The sequence below is a fragment of the Arvicanthis niloticus genome, chromosome 22 (genome assembly GCF_011762505.2).
Source record: "Arvicanthis niloticus isolate mArvNil1 chromosome 22, mArvNil1.pat.X, whole genome shotgun sequence".
Lineage (NCBI taxonomy): Eukaryota > Metazoa > Chordata > Mammalia > Rodentia > Muridae > Arvicanthis > Arvicanthis niloticus.
Genome location: NC_133429.1, coordinates 33,006,730 through 33,017,991, shown reverse-complemented (window position 1 = coordinate 33,017,991; position 11,262 = coordinate 33,006,730).

Here is an 11,262-nt window from a genome sequence, read left to right as displayed (position 1 = left end):
CAGATAGTGTGTTGGAAGATTTTTTGGCAGAGGTAGATTCATGCTGCCCATGGTTCCCTCGAGAAGGAACGTTGAACAAAAAGACCTGGGAGACGGTCGGAGAGGTTTTGAAAACCACCAGGGCAGATTATAACACCCTCTGTCTTTGGAAACTGGTAAAAGACGCTATTGATAATAAAACAGATAAAGAGACCTCGCAGGTGTTAGCTATTGCCCAGGCACAGCTTGAAGAGTTCCAAGAACACCCATCAGAAAGCCCTTGTACAAAAAGGGGCACTCTCAACCCTACATCAGGGAAATGTAGACCTAGTACACCTTCTCCAGCTCAGATAAAAGAATTCGGAAACTCTGGTAATAAATCAGAGCTAGAGAAAGGAGCTGATTTGAAAATAGGGGGTTCCAAATGCCACGAGGAATGGCCCCCTCCCTATGCACCTTCTGCTCCACCTAGGGTCCTTGATGCAGCAGAAGCTGCCCAGATGGACATGAAGGCATATAAATTAGAGATGGAAATTAAACTGCAGAGATTGACTAACGAGCTACAGGAGTTAAAGTGTCAGTCAGGTGCAAAAAGGATCGATGATTCTGGGATACGTCAATCGCCATTAGAAAGAGCCGTGAGTCAGGCCCGCAGGGATGGGCAGGATACATCTGACGTGTTAGCGTTTCCTGTATTGGAAGTAGTTGATCAACAGAACCAAAGAACTAGACAATATCAGGCATTGGAGTTTAAAGTGATAAAAGAGTTGAAAACTTCGGTTTCTCAATATGGGCCTACGGCGCCCTTCACACAAGCTTTATTGGATACTGTGGTAGAATCAAATTTAACACCCCAAGATTGGAAAACTTTGTGTAAGGCTACTTTGTCAGGAGGAGATTACTTGCTTTGGAGCTCAGAATGGCGTGAGGCTAGTAAGAAAACTGCCGCGATGAATGCTCAGGCAGGTAATCCTATTTGGGACTTGAACATGCTTTTAGGAGAAGGTCAATATGAAGGGAATGCTAATCAGGTCGAGCTGCCTCCAGGTGTGTACGCACAGATTGCAATGGCTGCTCGCCGTGCTTGGAATCAGTTACCTACTAAAGGGGATGTTAATGGGAGTTTATCCAGCATCAAGCAGGGTCCTGATGAATTATTCCAGGACTTCGTGGACAGGCTGCAAAAGACAGCTGGTAGAATTTTTGGAGATCCTCAGTCAGGAATTCCTTTTGTTACACAGCTGGCCTATGAGAACGCTAATGCAGCTTGCCGCGCGGCTATCAGGCCTTACAAGGCAAAGACAGATTTACATGGATACATTCGTCTTTGTGCTGAAATTGGGCCCTCTTACAATCAGGGTCTGGCCATGGCCGCTGCTTTTCAGGGGACCACTATACATGCAATGCTTGCACAGAACTGTAAAGATAGAAGATGTTATAAATGTGGAGATACAGGTCATTTTAAAGGTGACTGTCCCAGGAGAAAGGGCGTGGACTATCAACCAGGTCGCATGTCAGGAATTTGTCCTCGGTGCAAGAAGGGTCGTCATTGGGCTAACAAATGTAATGCTAAAACAGATAATCAGGGCCGTCCCTTGTCGGGAAACGAGTGGTGGGGCCAGCCCTAGGCCCCCAGGAATCCACAGCCAACAGCTTATGGGGCCATGAAGCTGTTGCCAAGTCAGGGAAATCTATTTCAGAACTTATTAGAGCAACCCCAGGAAGTGCAGGATTAGACCTTAGTTCCACTACCCATGCTGTACTGACACCAGAAATGGGAGTTCAGACGTTGCCTACAGGAGTTTTGGGGCCCTTGCCTCCAGGGACTTGGGGATTACTTTTAGGCCAAAGCAGTAGTATTGTAAAAGGATTGCAAATTTATCCAGGTGTTATAGATAGTGATTATGAGGGAGAGATTAAGATCATGGCTGCTTCCCCCCAGGGCGTGATAACTGTGCCTGCTGATAAGAGAATTGCTCAACTTGTTTTGGTTCCTCTGCATCCACTCCCTTCCAAGTTTGTTAAGAATGAGAGAGGACAGGATTGCTTTGGTTCTTCTGATGTGTATTGGGTTCAATCTATTAGTAATGAGAGACCTACTCTTAAGTTAACAATTGAGGGAAAAAGTTTTGAGGGTCTCATGGATACAGGAGCTGACATCACGATCGTGAGAAGACAGGACTGGCCTTCAGCTTGGCCTTTGTCTGATACGCTCACGAACCTTCAGGGAATTGGCTATGCTAACAATCCAAAACGGAGTTCTAAACTCCTAACTTGGAGAGATGAAGAGGGGAATTCAGGACAAATTCAGCCCTATGTGATGCCGAAATTGCCTGTCACCCTCTGGGGAAGAGATCTTTTGTCACAGATGGGTCTTATGATGTGCAGCCCTAATGAAACAGTGACTAGACAAATGCTAAGACAAGGATTTTTGCCTGGCCAAGGACTAGGAAGAGAAGGGCAAGGTATTAAAACCTTTAAAGCGTCCGAGCCTCATACTAACTCTAGAGGCTTAGGGTATTTTCCATAATGGCCACTGTCTTGCCTGCATCCCATGCAGATAAAATTCAATGGCTTAATAACGTCCCAGTGTGGGTTGATCAGTGGTCATTGTCTAAAGAAAAAGTAGAAGCTGCTTCATTGCTTGTGCAGGAGCAATTAGAGGCAGGGCATATAGTAGAATCTCAGTCACCTTGGAACACTCCAATATTTGTTATCAAGAAAAAATCTGGGAAATGGCGATTGTTGCAAGATCTAAGAAAGGTTAATGAAACCATGGTACCTATGGGAGCTCTACAATCTGGGCTGCCATCTCCAGTGGCCATTCCCAAAGGGTTTCATAAAATAATAGTAGATTTGAAAGATTGTTTTTTCACTATTCCCTTGCATCCTCGGGATTGCAAGAGATTTGCTTTCAGTGTTCCTTCTGTTAATTTCAAGGAGCCAATGAAAAGGTATCAATGGGTAGTTCTTCCTCAGGGCATGGCTAATAGCCCTACATTATGTCAAAAATTTGTGGCACAAGCCATTGAGCCTGTAAGACGGCAATGGCCAATGATGTACATCAGCCATTACACAGATGACATTCTTTTAGGTGGGAAGGATCCTCAGGAGTTGCTTCTATGCTATAGAGATTTACAGCAAGCATTAGCTGATAAAGGTTTACAAATAGCTCCTGAAAAGGTACAAACTCAGGAGCCTTATGATTATTTAGGCTTTAGGCTTACAAATCAAGCCATTTGTCCCCAGAAGATAATCATCCGCAGGGACTGTCTAAAAACTCTAAATGATTTTCAAAAGCTGTTAGGTGATATCAATTGGCTTCGTCCCTACTTAAAGCTTACAACAGGAGAATTGAAACCTTTATTTGATATTCTCAAGGGGAGTGCTGATCCTACCTCCCCTCGATCCTTAAACCCAGAAGGATTGTTGGCCTTACAACAAGTAGAAAGAGCCATTGAGGAACAATTTGTTACTTACATAGATTATTCCTCACCTTTACATTTGTTAATTTTTAATACAACTTACACACCTACAGGATTGTTGTGGCAAAAGGCTCCCCTCATGTGGATACATTCAAAGATATCCCCTAAACGTAACATCCTACCGTATTATGAGGCAGTAGCCCATATGATTGTACTTGGAAGGAAACAGGCAGTGACTTATTTTGGCAAAGAGCCAGACACCATTATTCAGCCTTTTAGTGCAGATCAAAATACTTGGTTAAAGCAACATAGTACAGATTGGTTGCTTGCTCAAATAGGATTTAATGGCATTATAGACAATCATTATCCTCCAGATAAATTGATACAGTTTTTAAATGTACACGAGGTTATATTTCCTAACATGACTTCTTTGCAGCCTTTACATAATGCTCTTTTAATATTTACTGATGGATCCTCTAAAGGACGAGCAGGGTACCTCTTAAATAATCAACAGGTAGTCATAGAGACGCCTGGACTCTCTGCTCAACTAGCAGAACTGACAGCAGTTCTAAATGTTTTTCAGTCGGTAAGTGATGCTTTTAACCTCTTTACTGATAGCCTATATGTAGCTCAGTCTGTCCCTTTGTTAGAAACTTGTGGAGTATTGCAGTTCAATACTCGAGCCGGATCTTTGTTTTCTCGACTACAAAACCTCATTCTTACCAGAAAAAATCCCTTTTATATTGGCCATATAAGAGCTCATTCTGGTCTTCCTGGACCTTTAGCTGCTGGCAATGATTGTGTTGACAGAGCTTTAATAGGAGAAGCATTAATTTTGGATCCTGTTGCTCTGGCTAAGCGAGATCATGAAAAGTTTCATCTCTCTAGTCACACTTTAAGGCTCCAACATAAGATTACTAAGGAGCAAGCTAGAATGATTGTAAAGCAGTGTCCTAACTGTCTTACCTTATCCCCGGCTCCCCATTTAGGCGTTAATCCAAGAGGCCTTAAGCCCAATCATATTTGGCAAATGGATGTAACCCATTATGCAGAATTTGGAAAATTGAAATATATACATGTCTGTATTGACACTTGCTCAGGATTCCTTTTTGCTTCTCTACATACAGGAGAAGCCTCTAGAAATGTAATTGATCATTGCCTACAAGCCTTTAATTCTATGGGATTGCCTAAAGTTCTCAAAACAGACAATGGGCCAGCTTATACTGGTAACAACTTTACTTCCTTTTGTAAAGAATTTGGTATTGAACATAAAACTGGAATTCCTTATAACCCAATGGGACAGGGAATCGTTGAACGTGCACATCGCACTCTAAAAAATTGGCTTATTAAAACTAAAGGGGGAGAGTTATACCCTCCAAGGTCACCAAAAGCACATCTTGCTTTTGTGTTATTTGTTTTAAATTTTCTGCAAACTGATGTTAAAGGTCAGTCTGCGGCAGATCGCCACTGGCATCCAGTCACTTCCAGGTCATTTGCCAGGGTCAAATGGAGAGACCCCCTAACTAATTCTTGGAATGGTCCTGACCCTGTCTTAATTTGGGGTCGTGGATCAGTCTGTATTTTTTCAGAAAAAGAAAATGGAGCCCGATGGCTGCCTGAAAGATTGGTCCGTCAAGTAGACACAGATCTTGAGCCTAATAATTATGATTCTGATAATGAAGAATCTGATAACAAATCTAGTCAGTGTTAGCCATGGAGGACCCAAGACTCTAGATAAGGTTGTTACTCTATCCAGGGTGTTCCCAAGTCTCATCTCCACCCAACCTAAAAGAGGGGGCTTCCGCCCCTAGACCAAGCAGAGAGGGGCCACCCAGAACCCCTCTGTCTGGCAATCTGAATTCTTGCTAAGGCTGCGAGGCTAAGCACTGCAAGGGAATATAAATAAAAATTAAAAATATGTTTCTGGGTTCCCTGAGGGACAAGCCTGACTGCATAGGGGTTGATGTCAAAAGTATCCCCTCTCCAGGAAAAAGACATCAGGACGGGTATGACCTTCAGGCCTTACTGGACAACGACAGGAGGACTGGAGCCATTACAAGGTTCCCTTTAATTACTGGAGGTCAGGCCTCTATCCCCGCCTGGGTAAGATGAGAATTGCCACGGTCCTTCTATAATTGGAAAAGAGAGGAGACTTCAGGGACAGCCCTGCTTAACTCTGAAGGCCTAAAATCAGCTATAAGCCTAAAATTCAGCAATAGGCCTGGCTTATTTGCCCACTCAGAGTCTTAGGTCTCCATGGAAAAACACTGAAACAGAGGGCTATAAATTATTGTAAACAGACAGCTTTTGTTGAAATCTACCAGCCTGAGTAGTCATAGACTTTGTATCTGACCCCTGTCAACCAGCAGTTGGATTAGATACTAAAACAGTTCCATTTTCAACCTTATTTCCTACTTGGCTTGGATAATCATATTGCTGTTAACGTTTGAACCTTGTGTCTCAAGCAGATAAGTTGCCTTCACATAAAGATCTCTCCCAACAAGCCCAGCTACTCCGCACCTCAGATGGGATGAAGTCGTGTACCCCACACAGCTGCTTCTACTGGACCTGTTCCTCCTGACCTATCCTCAGATGGGCTCCATAAACCCTGGACAGCAGGACACAGCCGACCCTCCTACATACCCATTCTTCTAGGTTCCCCCTAGAGACACGTCGCCCCCAATGTCAGCAGGAAGTAGCCAGATATCACGACGACGACCCTATTCCTGTTTCACCTCTCTCTTTTCTTTTTAAGTTAACTAAAACGGGGGAAACTGTACTCTCCCCCCATGAGCAAGCCTGAAGAGACCTTGGTTACCACAACAAGGTCAAGTGACGGGATCTAGGTGGAGTTACCCACCTTGGTTTCCCGGAACACAGCAGAACTGCCCCTGGGCTTGCCTTGAGGCATCTCCGGCCGTGACCTGGAATGGACTATGGATTATCCCACCCATCTGGAACCAGGAGGGGTTGTGGGTTGGGTCTTCCCCTTTAAATTGAGAGCCGAACATTAAAGCTTTGGGCCTTGATCAGAGAACTTTGTCTTGGCCTCATCTCTTCTCGCCCTCCAGCCCCTTTCATTCCCAGCCCCCCTTTCAGGTGAACCCAGTTGACTTGTGGCCGCGGGCGGCTACACATTTTGATGGTTGGAGTCACCTTAAGAGCAGACAACCTGCACACATACCCTTATCTCAAGATCTGCTTCAAGAGGATTTTTCAATGAGGATAATTTTACTAAGAGGTGGTCTATTGGATGGCCCAAAATCTGTGGCTCCATCTTGGATTCCAGCTGTAATGGTTAAGCCACATTGCTAGCTGAATACTTCTAGCTAGAGTCAGTGTGGAAACATACCATGGATGTCTCTGAGGGAGGGAAAGCTTGCTATTTTAAGTAGGGTGTTAGGAATAGCCTCAGTGGGCACTGAACAACGGAGAGAACCATGTTGGAACTTGAAAATAAGTTTTCTCAGTAGAGATGAGGGCATATGGTATAGTTCTGGGGAACAGTAGCTGGCCATGTTCTCAGAGCCATGTGGAGGTTGCAGAGCAGGGTTGTTAAACGCAGAACTGTAGATGAGACAGAGAGACATCCTGAAGGATGCTCTCAGTGAAACTGTTGGCATTTAGTCTAGGCTCCGCTCTAGTTACCTGGCAACAGCCAGGTGTGCCTGACTCACTATAAAAAGGGCTGCTTGCCTCCCTCACTCTCTTGCTCTCTTGTTCTTAATTCTTACCCTCTCTCTCCCCATTTCCCTCTTTTCACATGCTAATGGCTGGCCTCTACTCCTCTCTCTCTCTCTCTCTCTCTCTCTCTCTCTCTCTCTCTCTCTTTCGAGAGCATTTGTGTGTGTGTGTGTGTGTGTGTGTGTGTGTGTGTGTGTGACTTTGTCTCTACTACCATCTCAACTCCCCTCCCCATGTCCTGAATAAACTATTCTATACTATATCAACTTGTGGCTGGTCCCTCAGGGGGGAAGGGATGCCGGGGCATGGGCCTGCAGAGGCATCCTCTTCCCCCACACCTTACCATACCTCCATCAAACATACCCCTGGTTTCTCTTTCTTTTGATTAAAACACAACAGAAACACTTACAGGTGATCTAAATAGCGACATGATCTCCCTTGTGGTGCAGACACAACAGCTTCGCCTGTGGGAATCATTTTTACCTGGGATCTACAAACTCAATAGCTTTTTACTTTCTAAAGAGAGCCGAGCAGGAATATCTAAATATTTTCTTTGGTTTGATGCGTACATTTTGTTCCTCACATTGGTGTGACACATTCTGACATCATGACATTTTGGTGTAGATGTACATGTATGTGTTTATAATTGTACTTTGCTAATATTTGTCTTGATTTCTTAGTAATGAATAATTTGGGGACCATTTTATTTATATTCACTGAGAAATGTAGACTGCACTTATCACTCTATCTTGAAGAGGTCTGTTTATTGGTAGAAATATTTTACATCAACCCTTGTCTGTTTTCTTCAAAGACTAGCCTTTTATGTTGTACATGTAATTATTCTCCTTGTTTGAAATGCATAGTTTCCACCCTTAGAATTTACATTTTGATTTACTTTCCTTTGTTTTTTTTTTTTTAAATCAAATATCATTTGTTAGCCAAGTATGTAAGAGAATACTAAGACAAACCATTTTAGCTAAGAGGTATGCCATGAATATAACATGAAATTTTATATGGAGTCAATTATTCCCCTTCGTGCGTGATTGAGTCAAGATGGCACAAAATTAGTTCTCTGTGTCTTCAGTCAATGGTGCTTTTGTTCAAAGTTTTGAAGATCATCTGAAATATTCACTGAACCATTCGAAGGAGGCGTCCTTCCAGAACTCTGAATGAGAGCCAACAATGGGCTTAGATGGATATTTATCCACGTTTCAGAAGGCGGGATTTAACCTGCCGCCCACTCTTCTTTAAATCTTCACCCACCATTGCCTAAGCTTTCTATTGCTCTTTGTATGCTTCTTTGTCCTTTTTCTCAGCCTGTGCTCTTCCCCCAGACCACCCACCCTTCAGAGCCTATTTCGTGGCACTTGGGAGCCGGCTGGGGTCTAGAATACAGGCTGCACAATTTGTTCTAGTTCTCCCGATTCTCCAAGGAATTGGGCTAGCTAAACACCAAAGTCACATTTCACAGAGACGGAAGGACTTTCCCACTGGAACAAACTGTTCTCACTTGGTCGGATTAACGACCCATGAAATCTGCGGTGTGAAGTGTTAGGGAAGGGTGCAGGAAAAAATCTAGTCCTGGGACAGTTGGACATTTCTTTTGATCCTTCCGCTTGCTCCTGTCTGTTAGGAGAGGGCAAAGATGGAGGCTGTAAGAACGAAAGGATTCAGGCTCTGCTTAGGCCACCGTGTCCACAGCAGCACCCGCCTGCCCTTCACAGGCCCAGACAGGCACTCTACTGAAACACTGTCAGTGCCGGAGTCAGGACATCTTATCTGAGAAGTTTACATAAACATCGCATTTCTTGTTCCCTGCCCCCTCCCCTGCATCCTGTAAGGGAATCCCAGAGCCCAGCTCAGCTGGGAAACCTTTCTCACCATCAGAGGGAGGATACAAGCTAGAAGCTTGCTACCGCGCACATTGGCTATGGCTGGTTTCCCCAGAGACTTTGCCTGTTGTCTGTCTTTGCTGCTCGGGTCTGAGCGCTCCTCAGAGCTCTCCATCACACTGTTACTTCTGTCTGTCTGTCCATGGCACCAAGTCTGCTAATAAACTTCTCTAGTAATCTGTCTCGGCGTCGTCTTGAAACACACCCCACCCCCACCCCGTCCCCGTCTTTGTGGTTTGTTTTTGTTTTCCCAGCTGTAAATGTAACACCCAGACGAGGCAGCACTAGAGGGAGAATTTTTCAGTACATAAAGAACAAACTTCATAGCGCACGGTGCTGATTTTAAGTAGAATCTGTTTTGTTTTGTTTTGTTTTAACAGGCAAATCTGAAAGGGACACGGTGACTTTTAGAATTTGACTCTGAGAACATTTTGTTGGCAGATAACCTCTTCAAAACAGTTCAGAACCAAATTTAACCAAATCCAAACAGTCACTTCTGGCGAGCCACTTGGGTTTAGGTAGACGGGCTAGTCTTGTTAGAGAAGCAGTAAAACTCATTAGAGAAAAAGTCCGGGTCAAGAGAATGGATTCTCTGGTCTGGCTGCAGAGCCAGCATTCCACATTCCAGAGAGGTCAATTCAATTGTCAAGGAACCACCCCTAGGCAGGCTCACCTTAAGCCGGGCTAAAAAGATAGGCAGAATAAATTTTCCTTTTAATGCCCGCCCATGGCCTGAGTCGCCAAGGCACAGCTTAACCTTTTCCAACTTTTTTCTGTCTCTGATTTTCAGGTCCTGGCCAGAACGCCTTCTCTCACGCTTTGGGCATTCTTACGTTCCTCCAAAGCTCCGCCCACCCCGCCCCGCCACCTGCAGTTTAAACAGCCCCCTGCCGCTCAGTGACCCTCCTCTGGGCCACTGCTCAGATCTGCAGTTTGTCTGCCTTGGGAGCTTAAACTCTCATAAAATTTGTCTTTGAACTTCTGTTTGAATTCGTTCTTAAATTATTTTACCGATGAAACTAAGACCTAAAGTTATGGCCCTCGATTTCCCCTGTATCATCAGGTGATAGAGGAAAGCCCCTTCAAATTCCAGGATCAGTGTTAAATCATTTCCTGTAAAAGATCAAATTTTCTTGGAGAGCTCATAGCGTTGGAGCTTGCTTTGAAATCCAGTATTTGCCCAAAGCGATAGGCAAGCACACAGCTGTTACCTTTTGCCATTCAGTTTGTCATGGTAGCTTGTTCAGCCTAGTAACCTAGAGGGTAAGCCTGCTCCTGCTCTCCAGCAGAATGTGTGTAATACAGGTTCAGCCAATCAAAGATACACAGTTACTGAGTGATGAGCTCAGGCGGCAGCCAGAGGCAATAACACACAGGAACCCATCTACTGAGCCACTGAGGTCTTATGCTTTGCTCTGGAAGGTAGTTTGGAGAAATCCCAGCTATGACATCTTACCAGGAGAGTATTTAACAGCAGTGGAACTAACATGAAAGAGAATAGAGATGACAGTAAAAGCTTTGCATCATTCTGGGCTGAACTGCCTGTCCCTGAAACTTTCTAAAATGACTCAGCGAGTCTAGCATTTATTGGGGCTAGATTTCGTTTGATCTATTTTATCAAAAATAGTCAAAAAGTTAGTAAAGAAAATGTCTATCGGTCCCTTTAAAAAAAAATTCCTAGTACACTAGCACAGTCTATATTTTTCCTCTTAATATGTCTACCAGGATTTCTATTTGTTCATTGTTTTTGTTTTTGTTAGCTTCATAAATACGATCAGCTTTTGGTTCTCTGGTGTTTATTTTCAATTTCTTTTAATTATTTTTTATTTATTTACATTCCAAATGTTGCCCCTAATTTCTAGTCCCTCCTCCAAGAGTTCTTCACCCCCTCTTCCTTCCCCTTTCCCTCTGAGAGGGTGCTCCCCCTAACTCACCCCCCCAACTCCCCCCTTCCCTGGGGCATGAAGTATCTACAGGATTAGTTCCCACTGAGGCCAGACAAAGCAGTCCTCTGCTACATATGTGCCAGGAGCCCCAGACCAGCCCATGTACGCTCTTTGGTTGGTGATTAGTCTCTGGGAGTTCCCAGGGTTCTGGCTTAGTTAACACTGTTAGTTTTCCTATAGGGTTGCCATCCCCTTCAGCTCCTTCAATCCCTCCCCTGACTCTTCCATAGGGGTCTCTGACCTCAGTCCAATGGTTCGCTGTATGTATCTGCATCTGTCTCAGTCAGCTGCTGGTAGAGCCTCTCAAGGGACAGCCATGCCTAGGCTCCTGCCTGT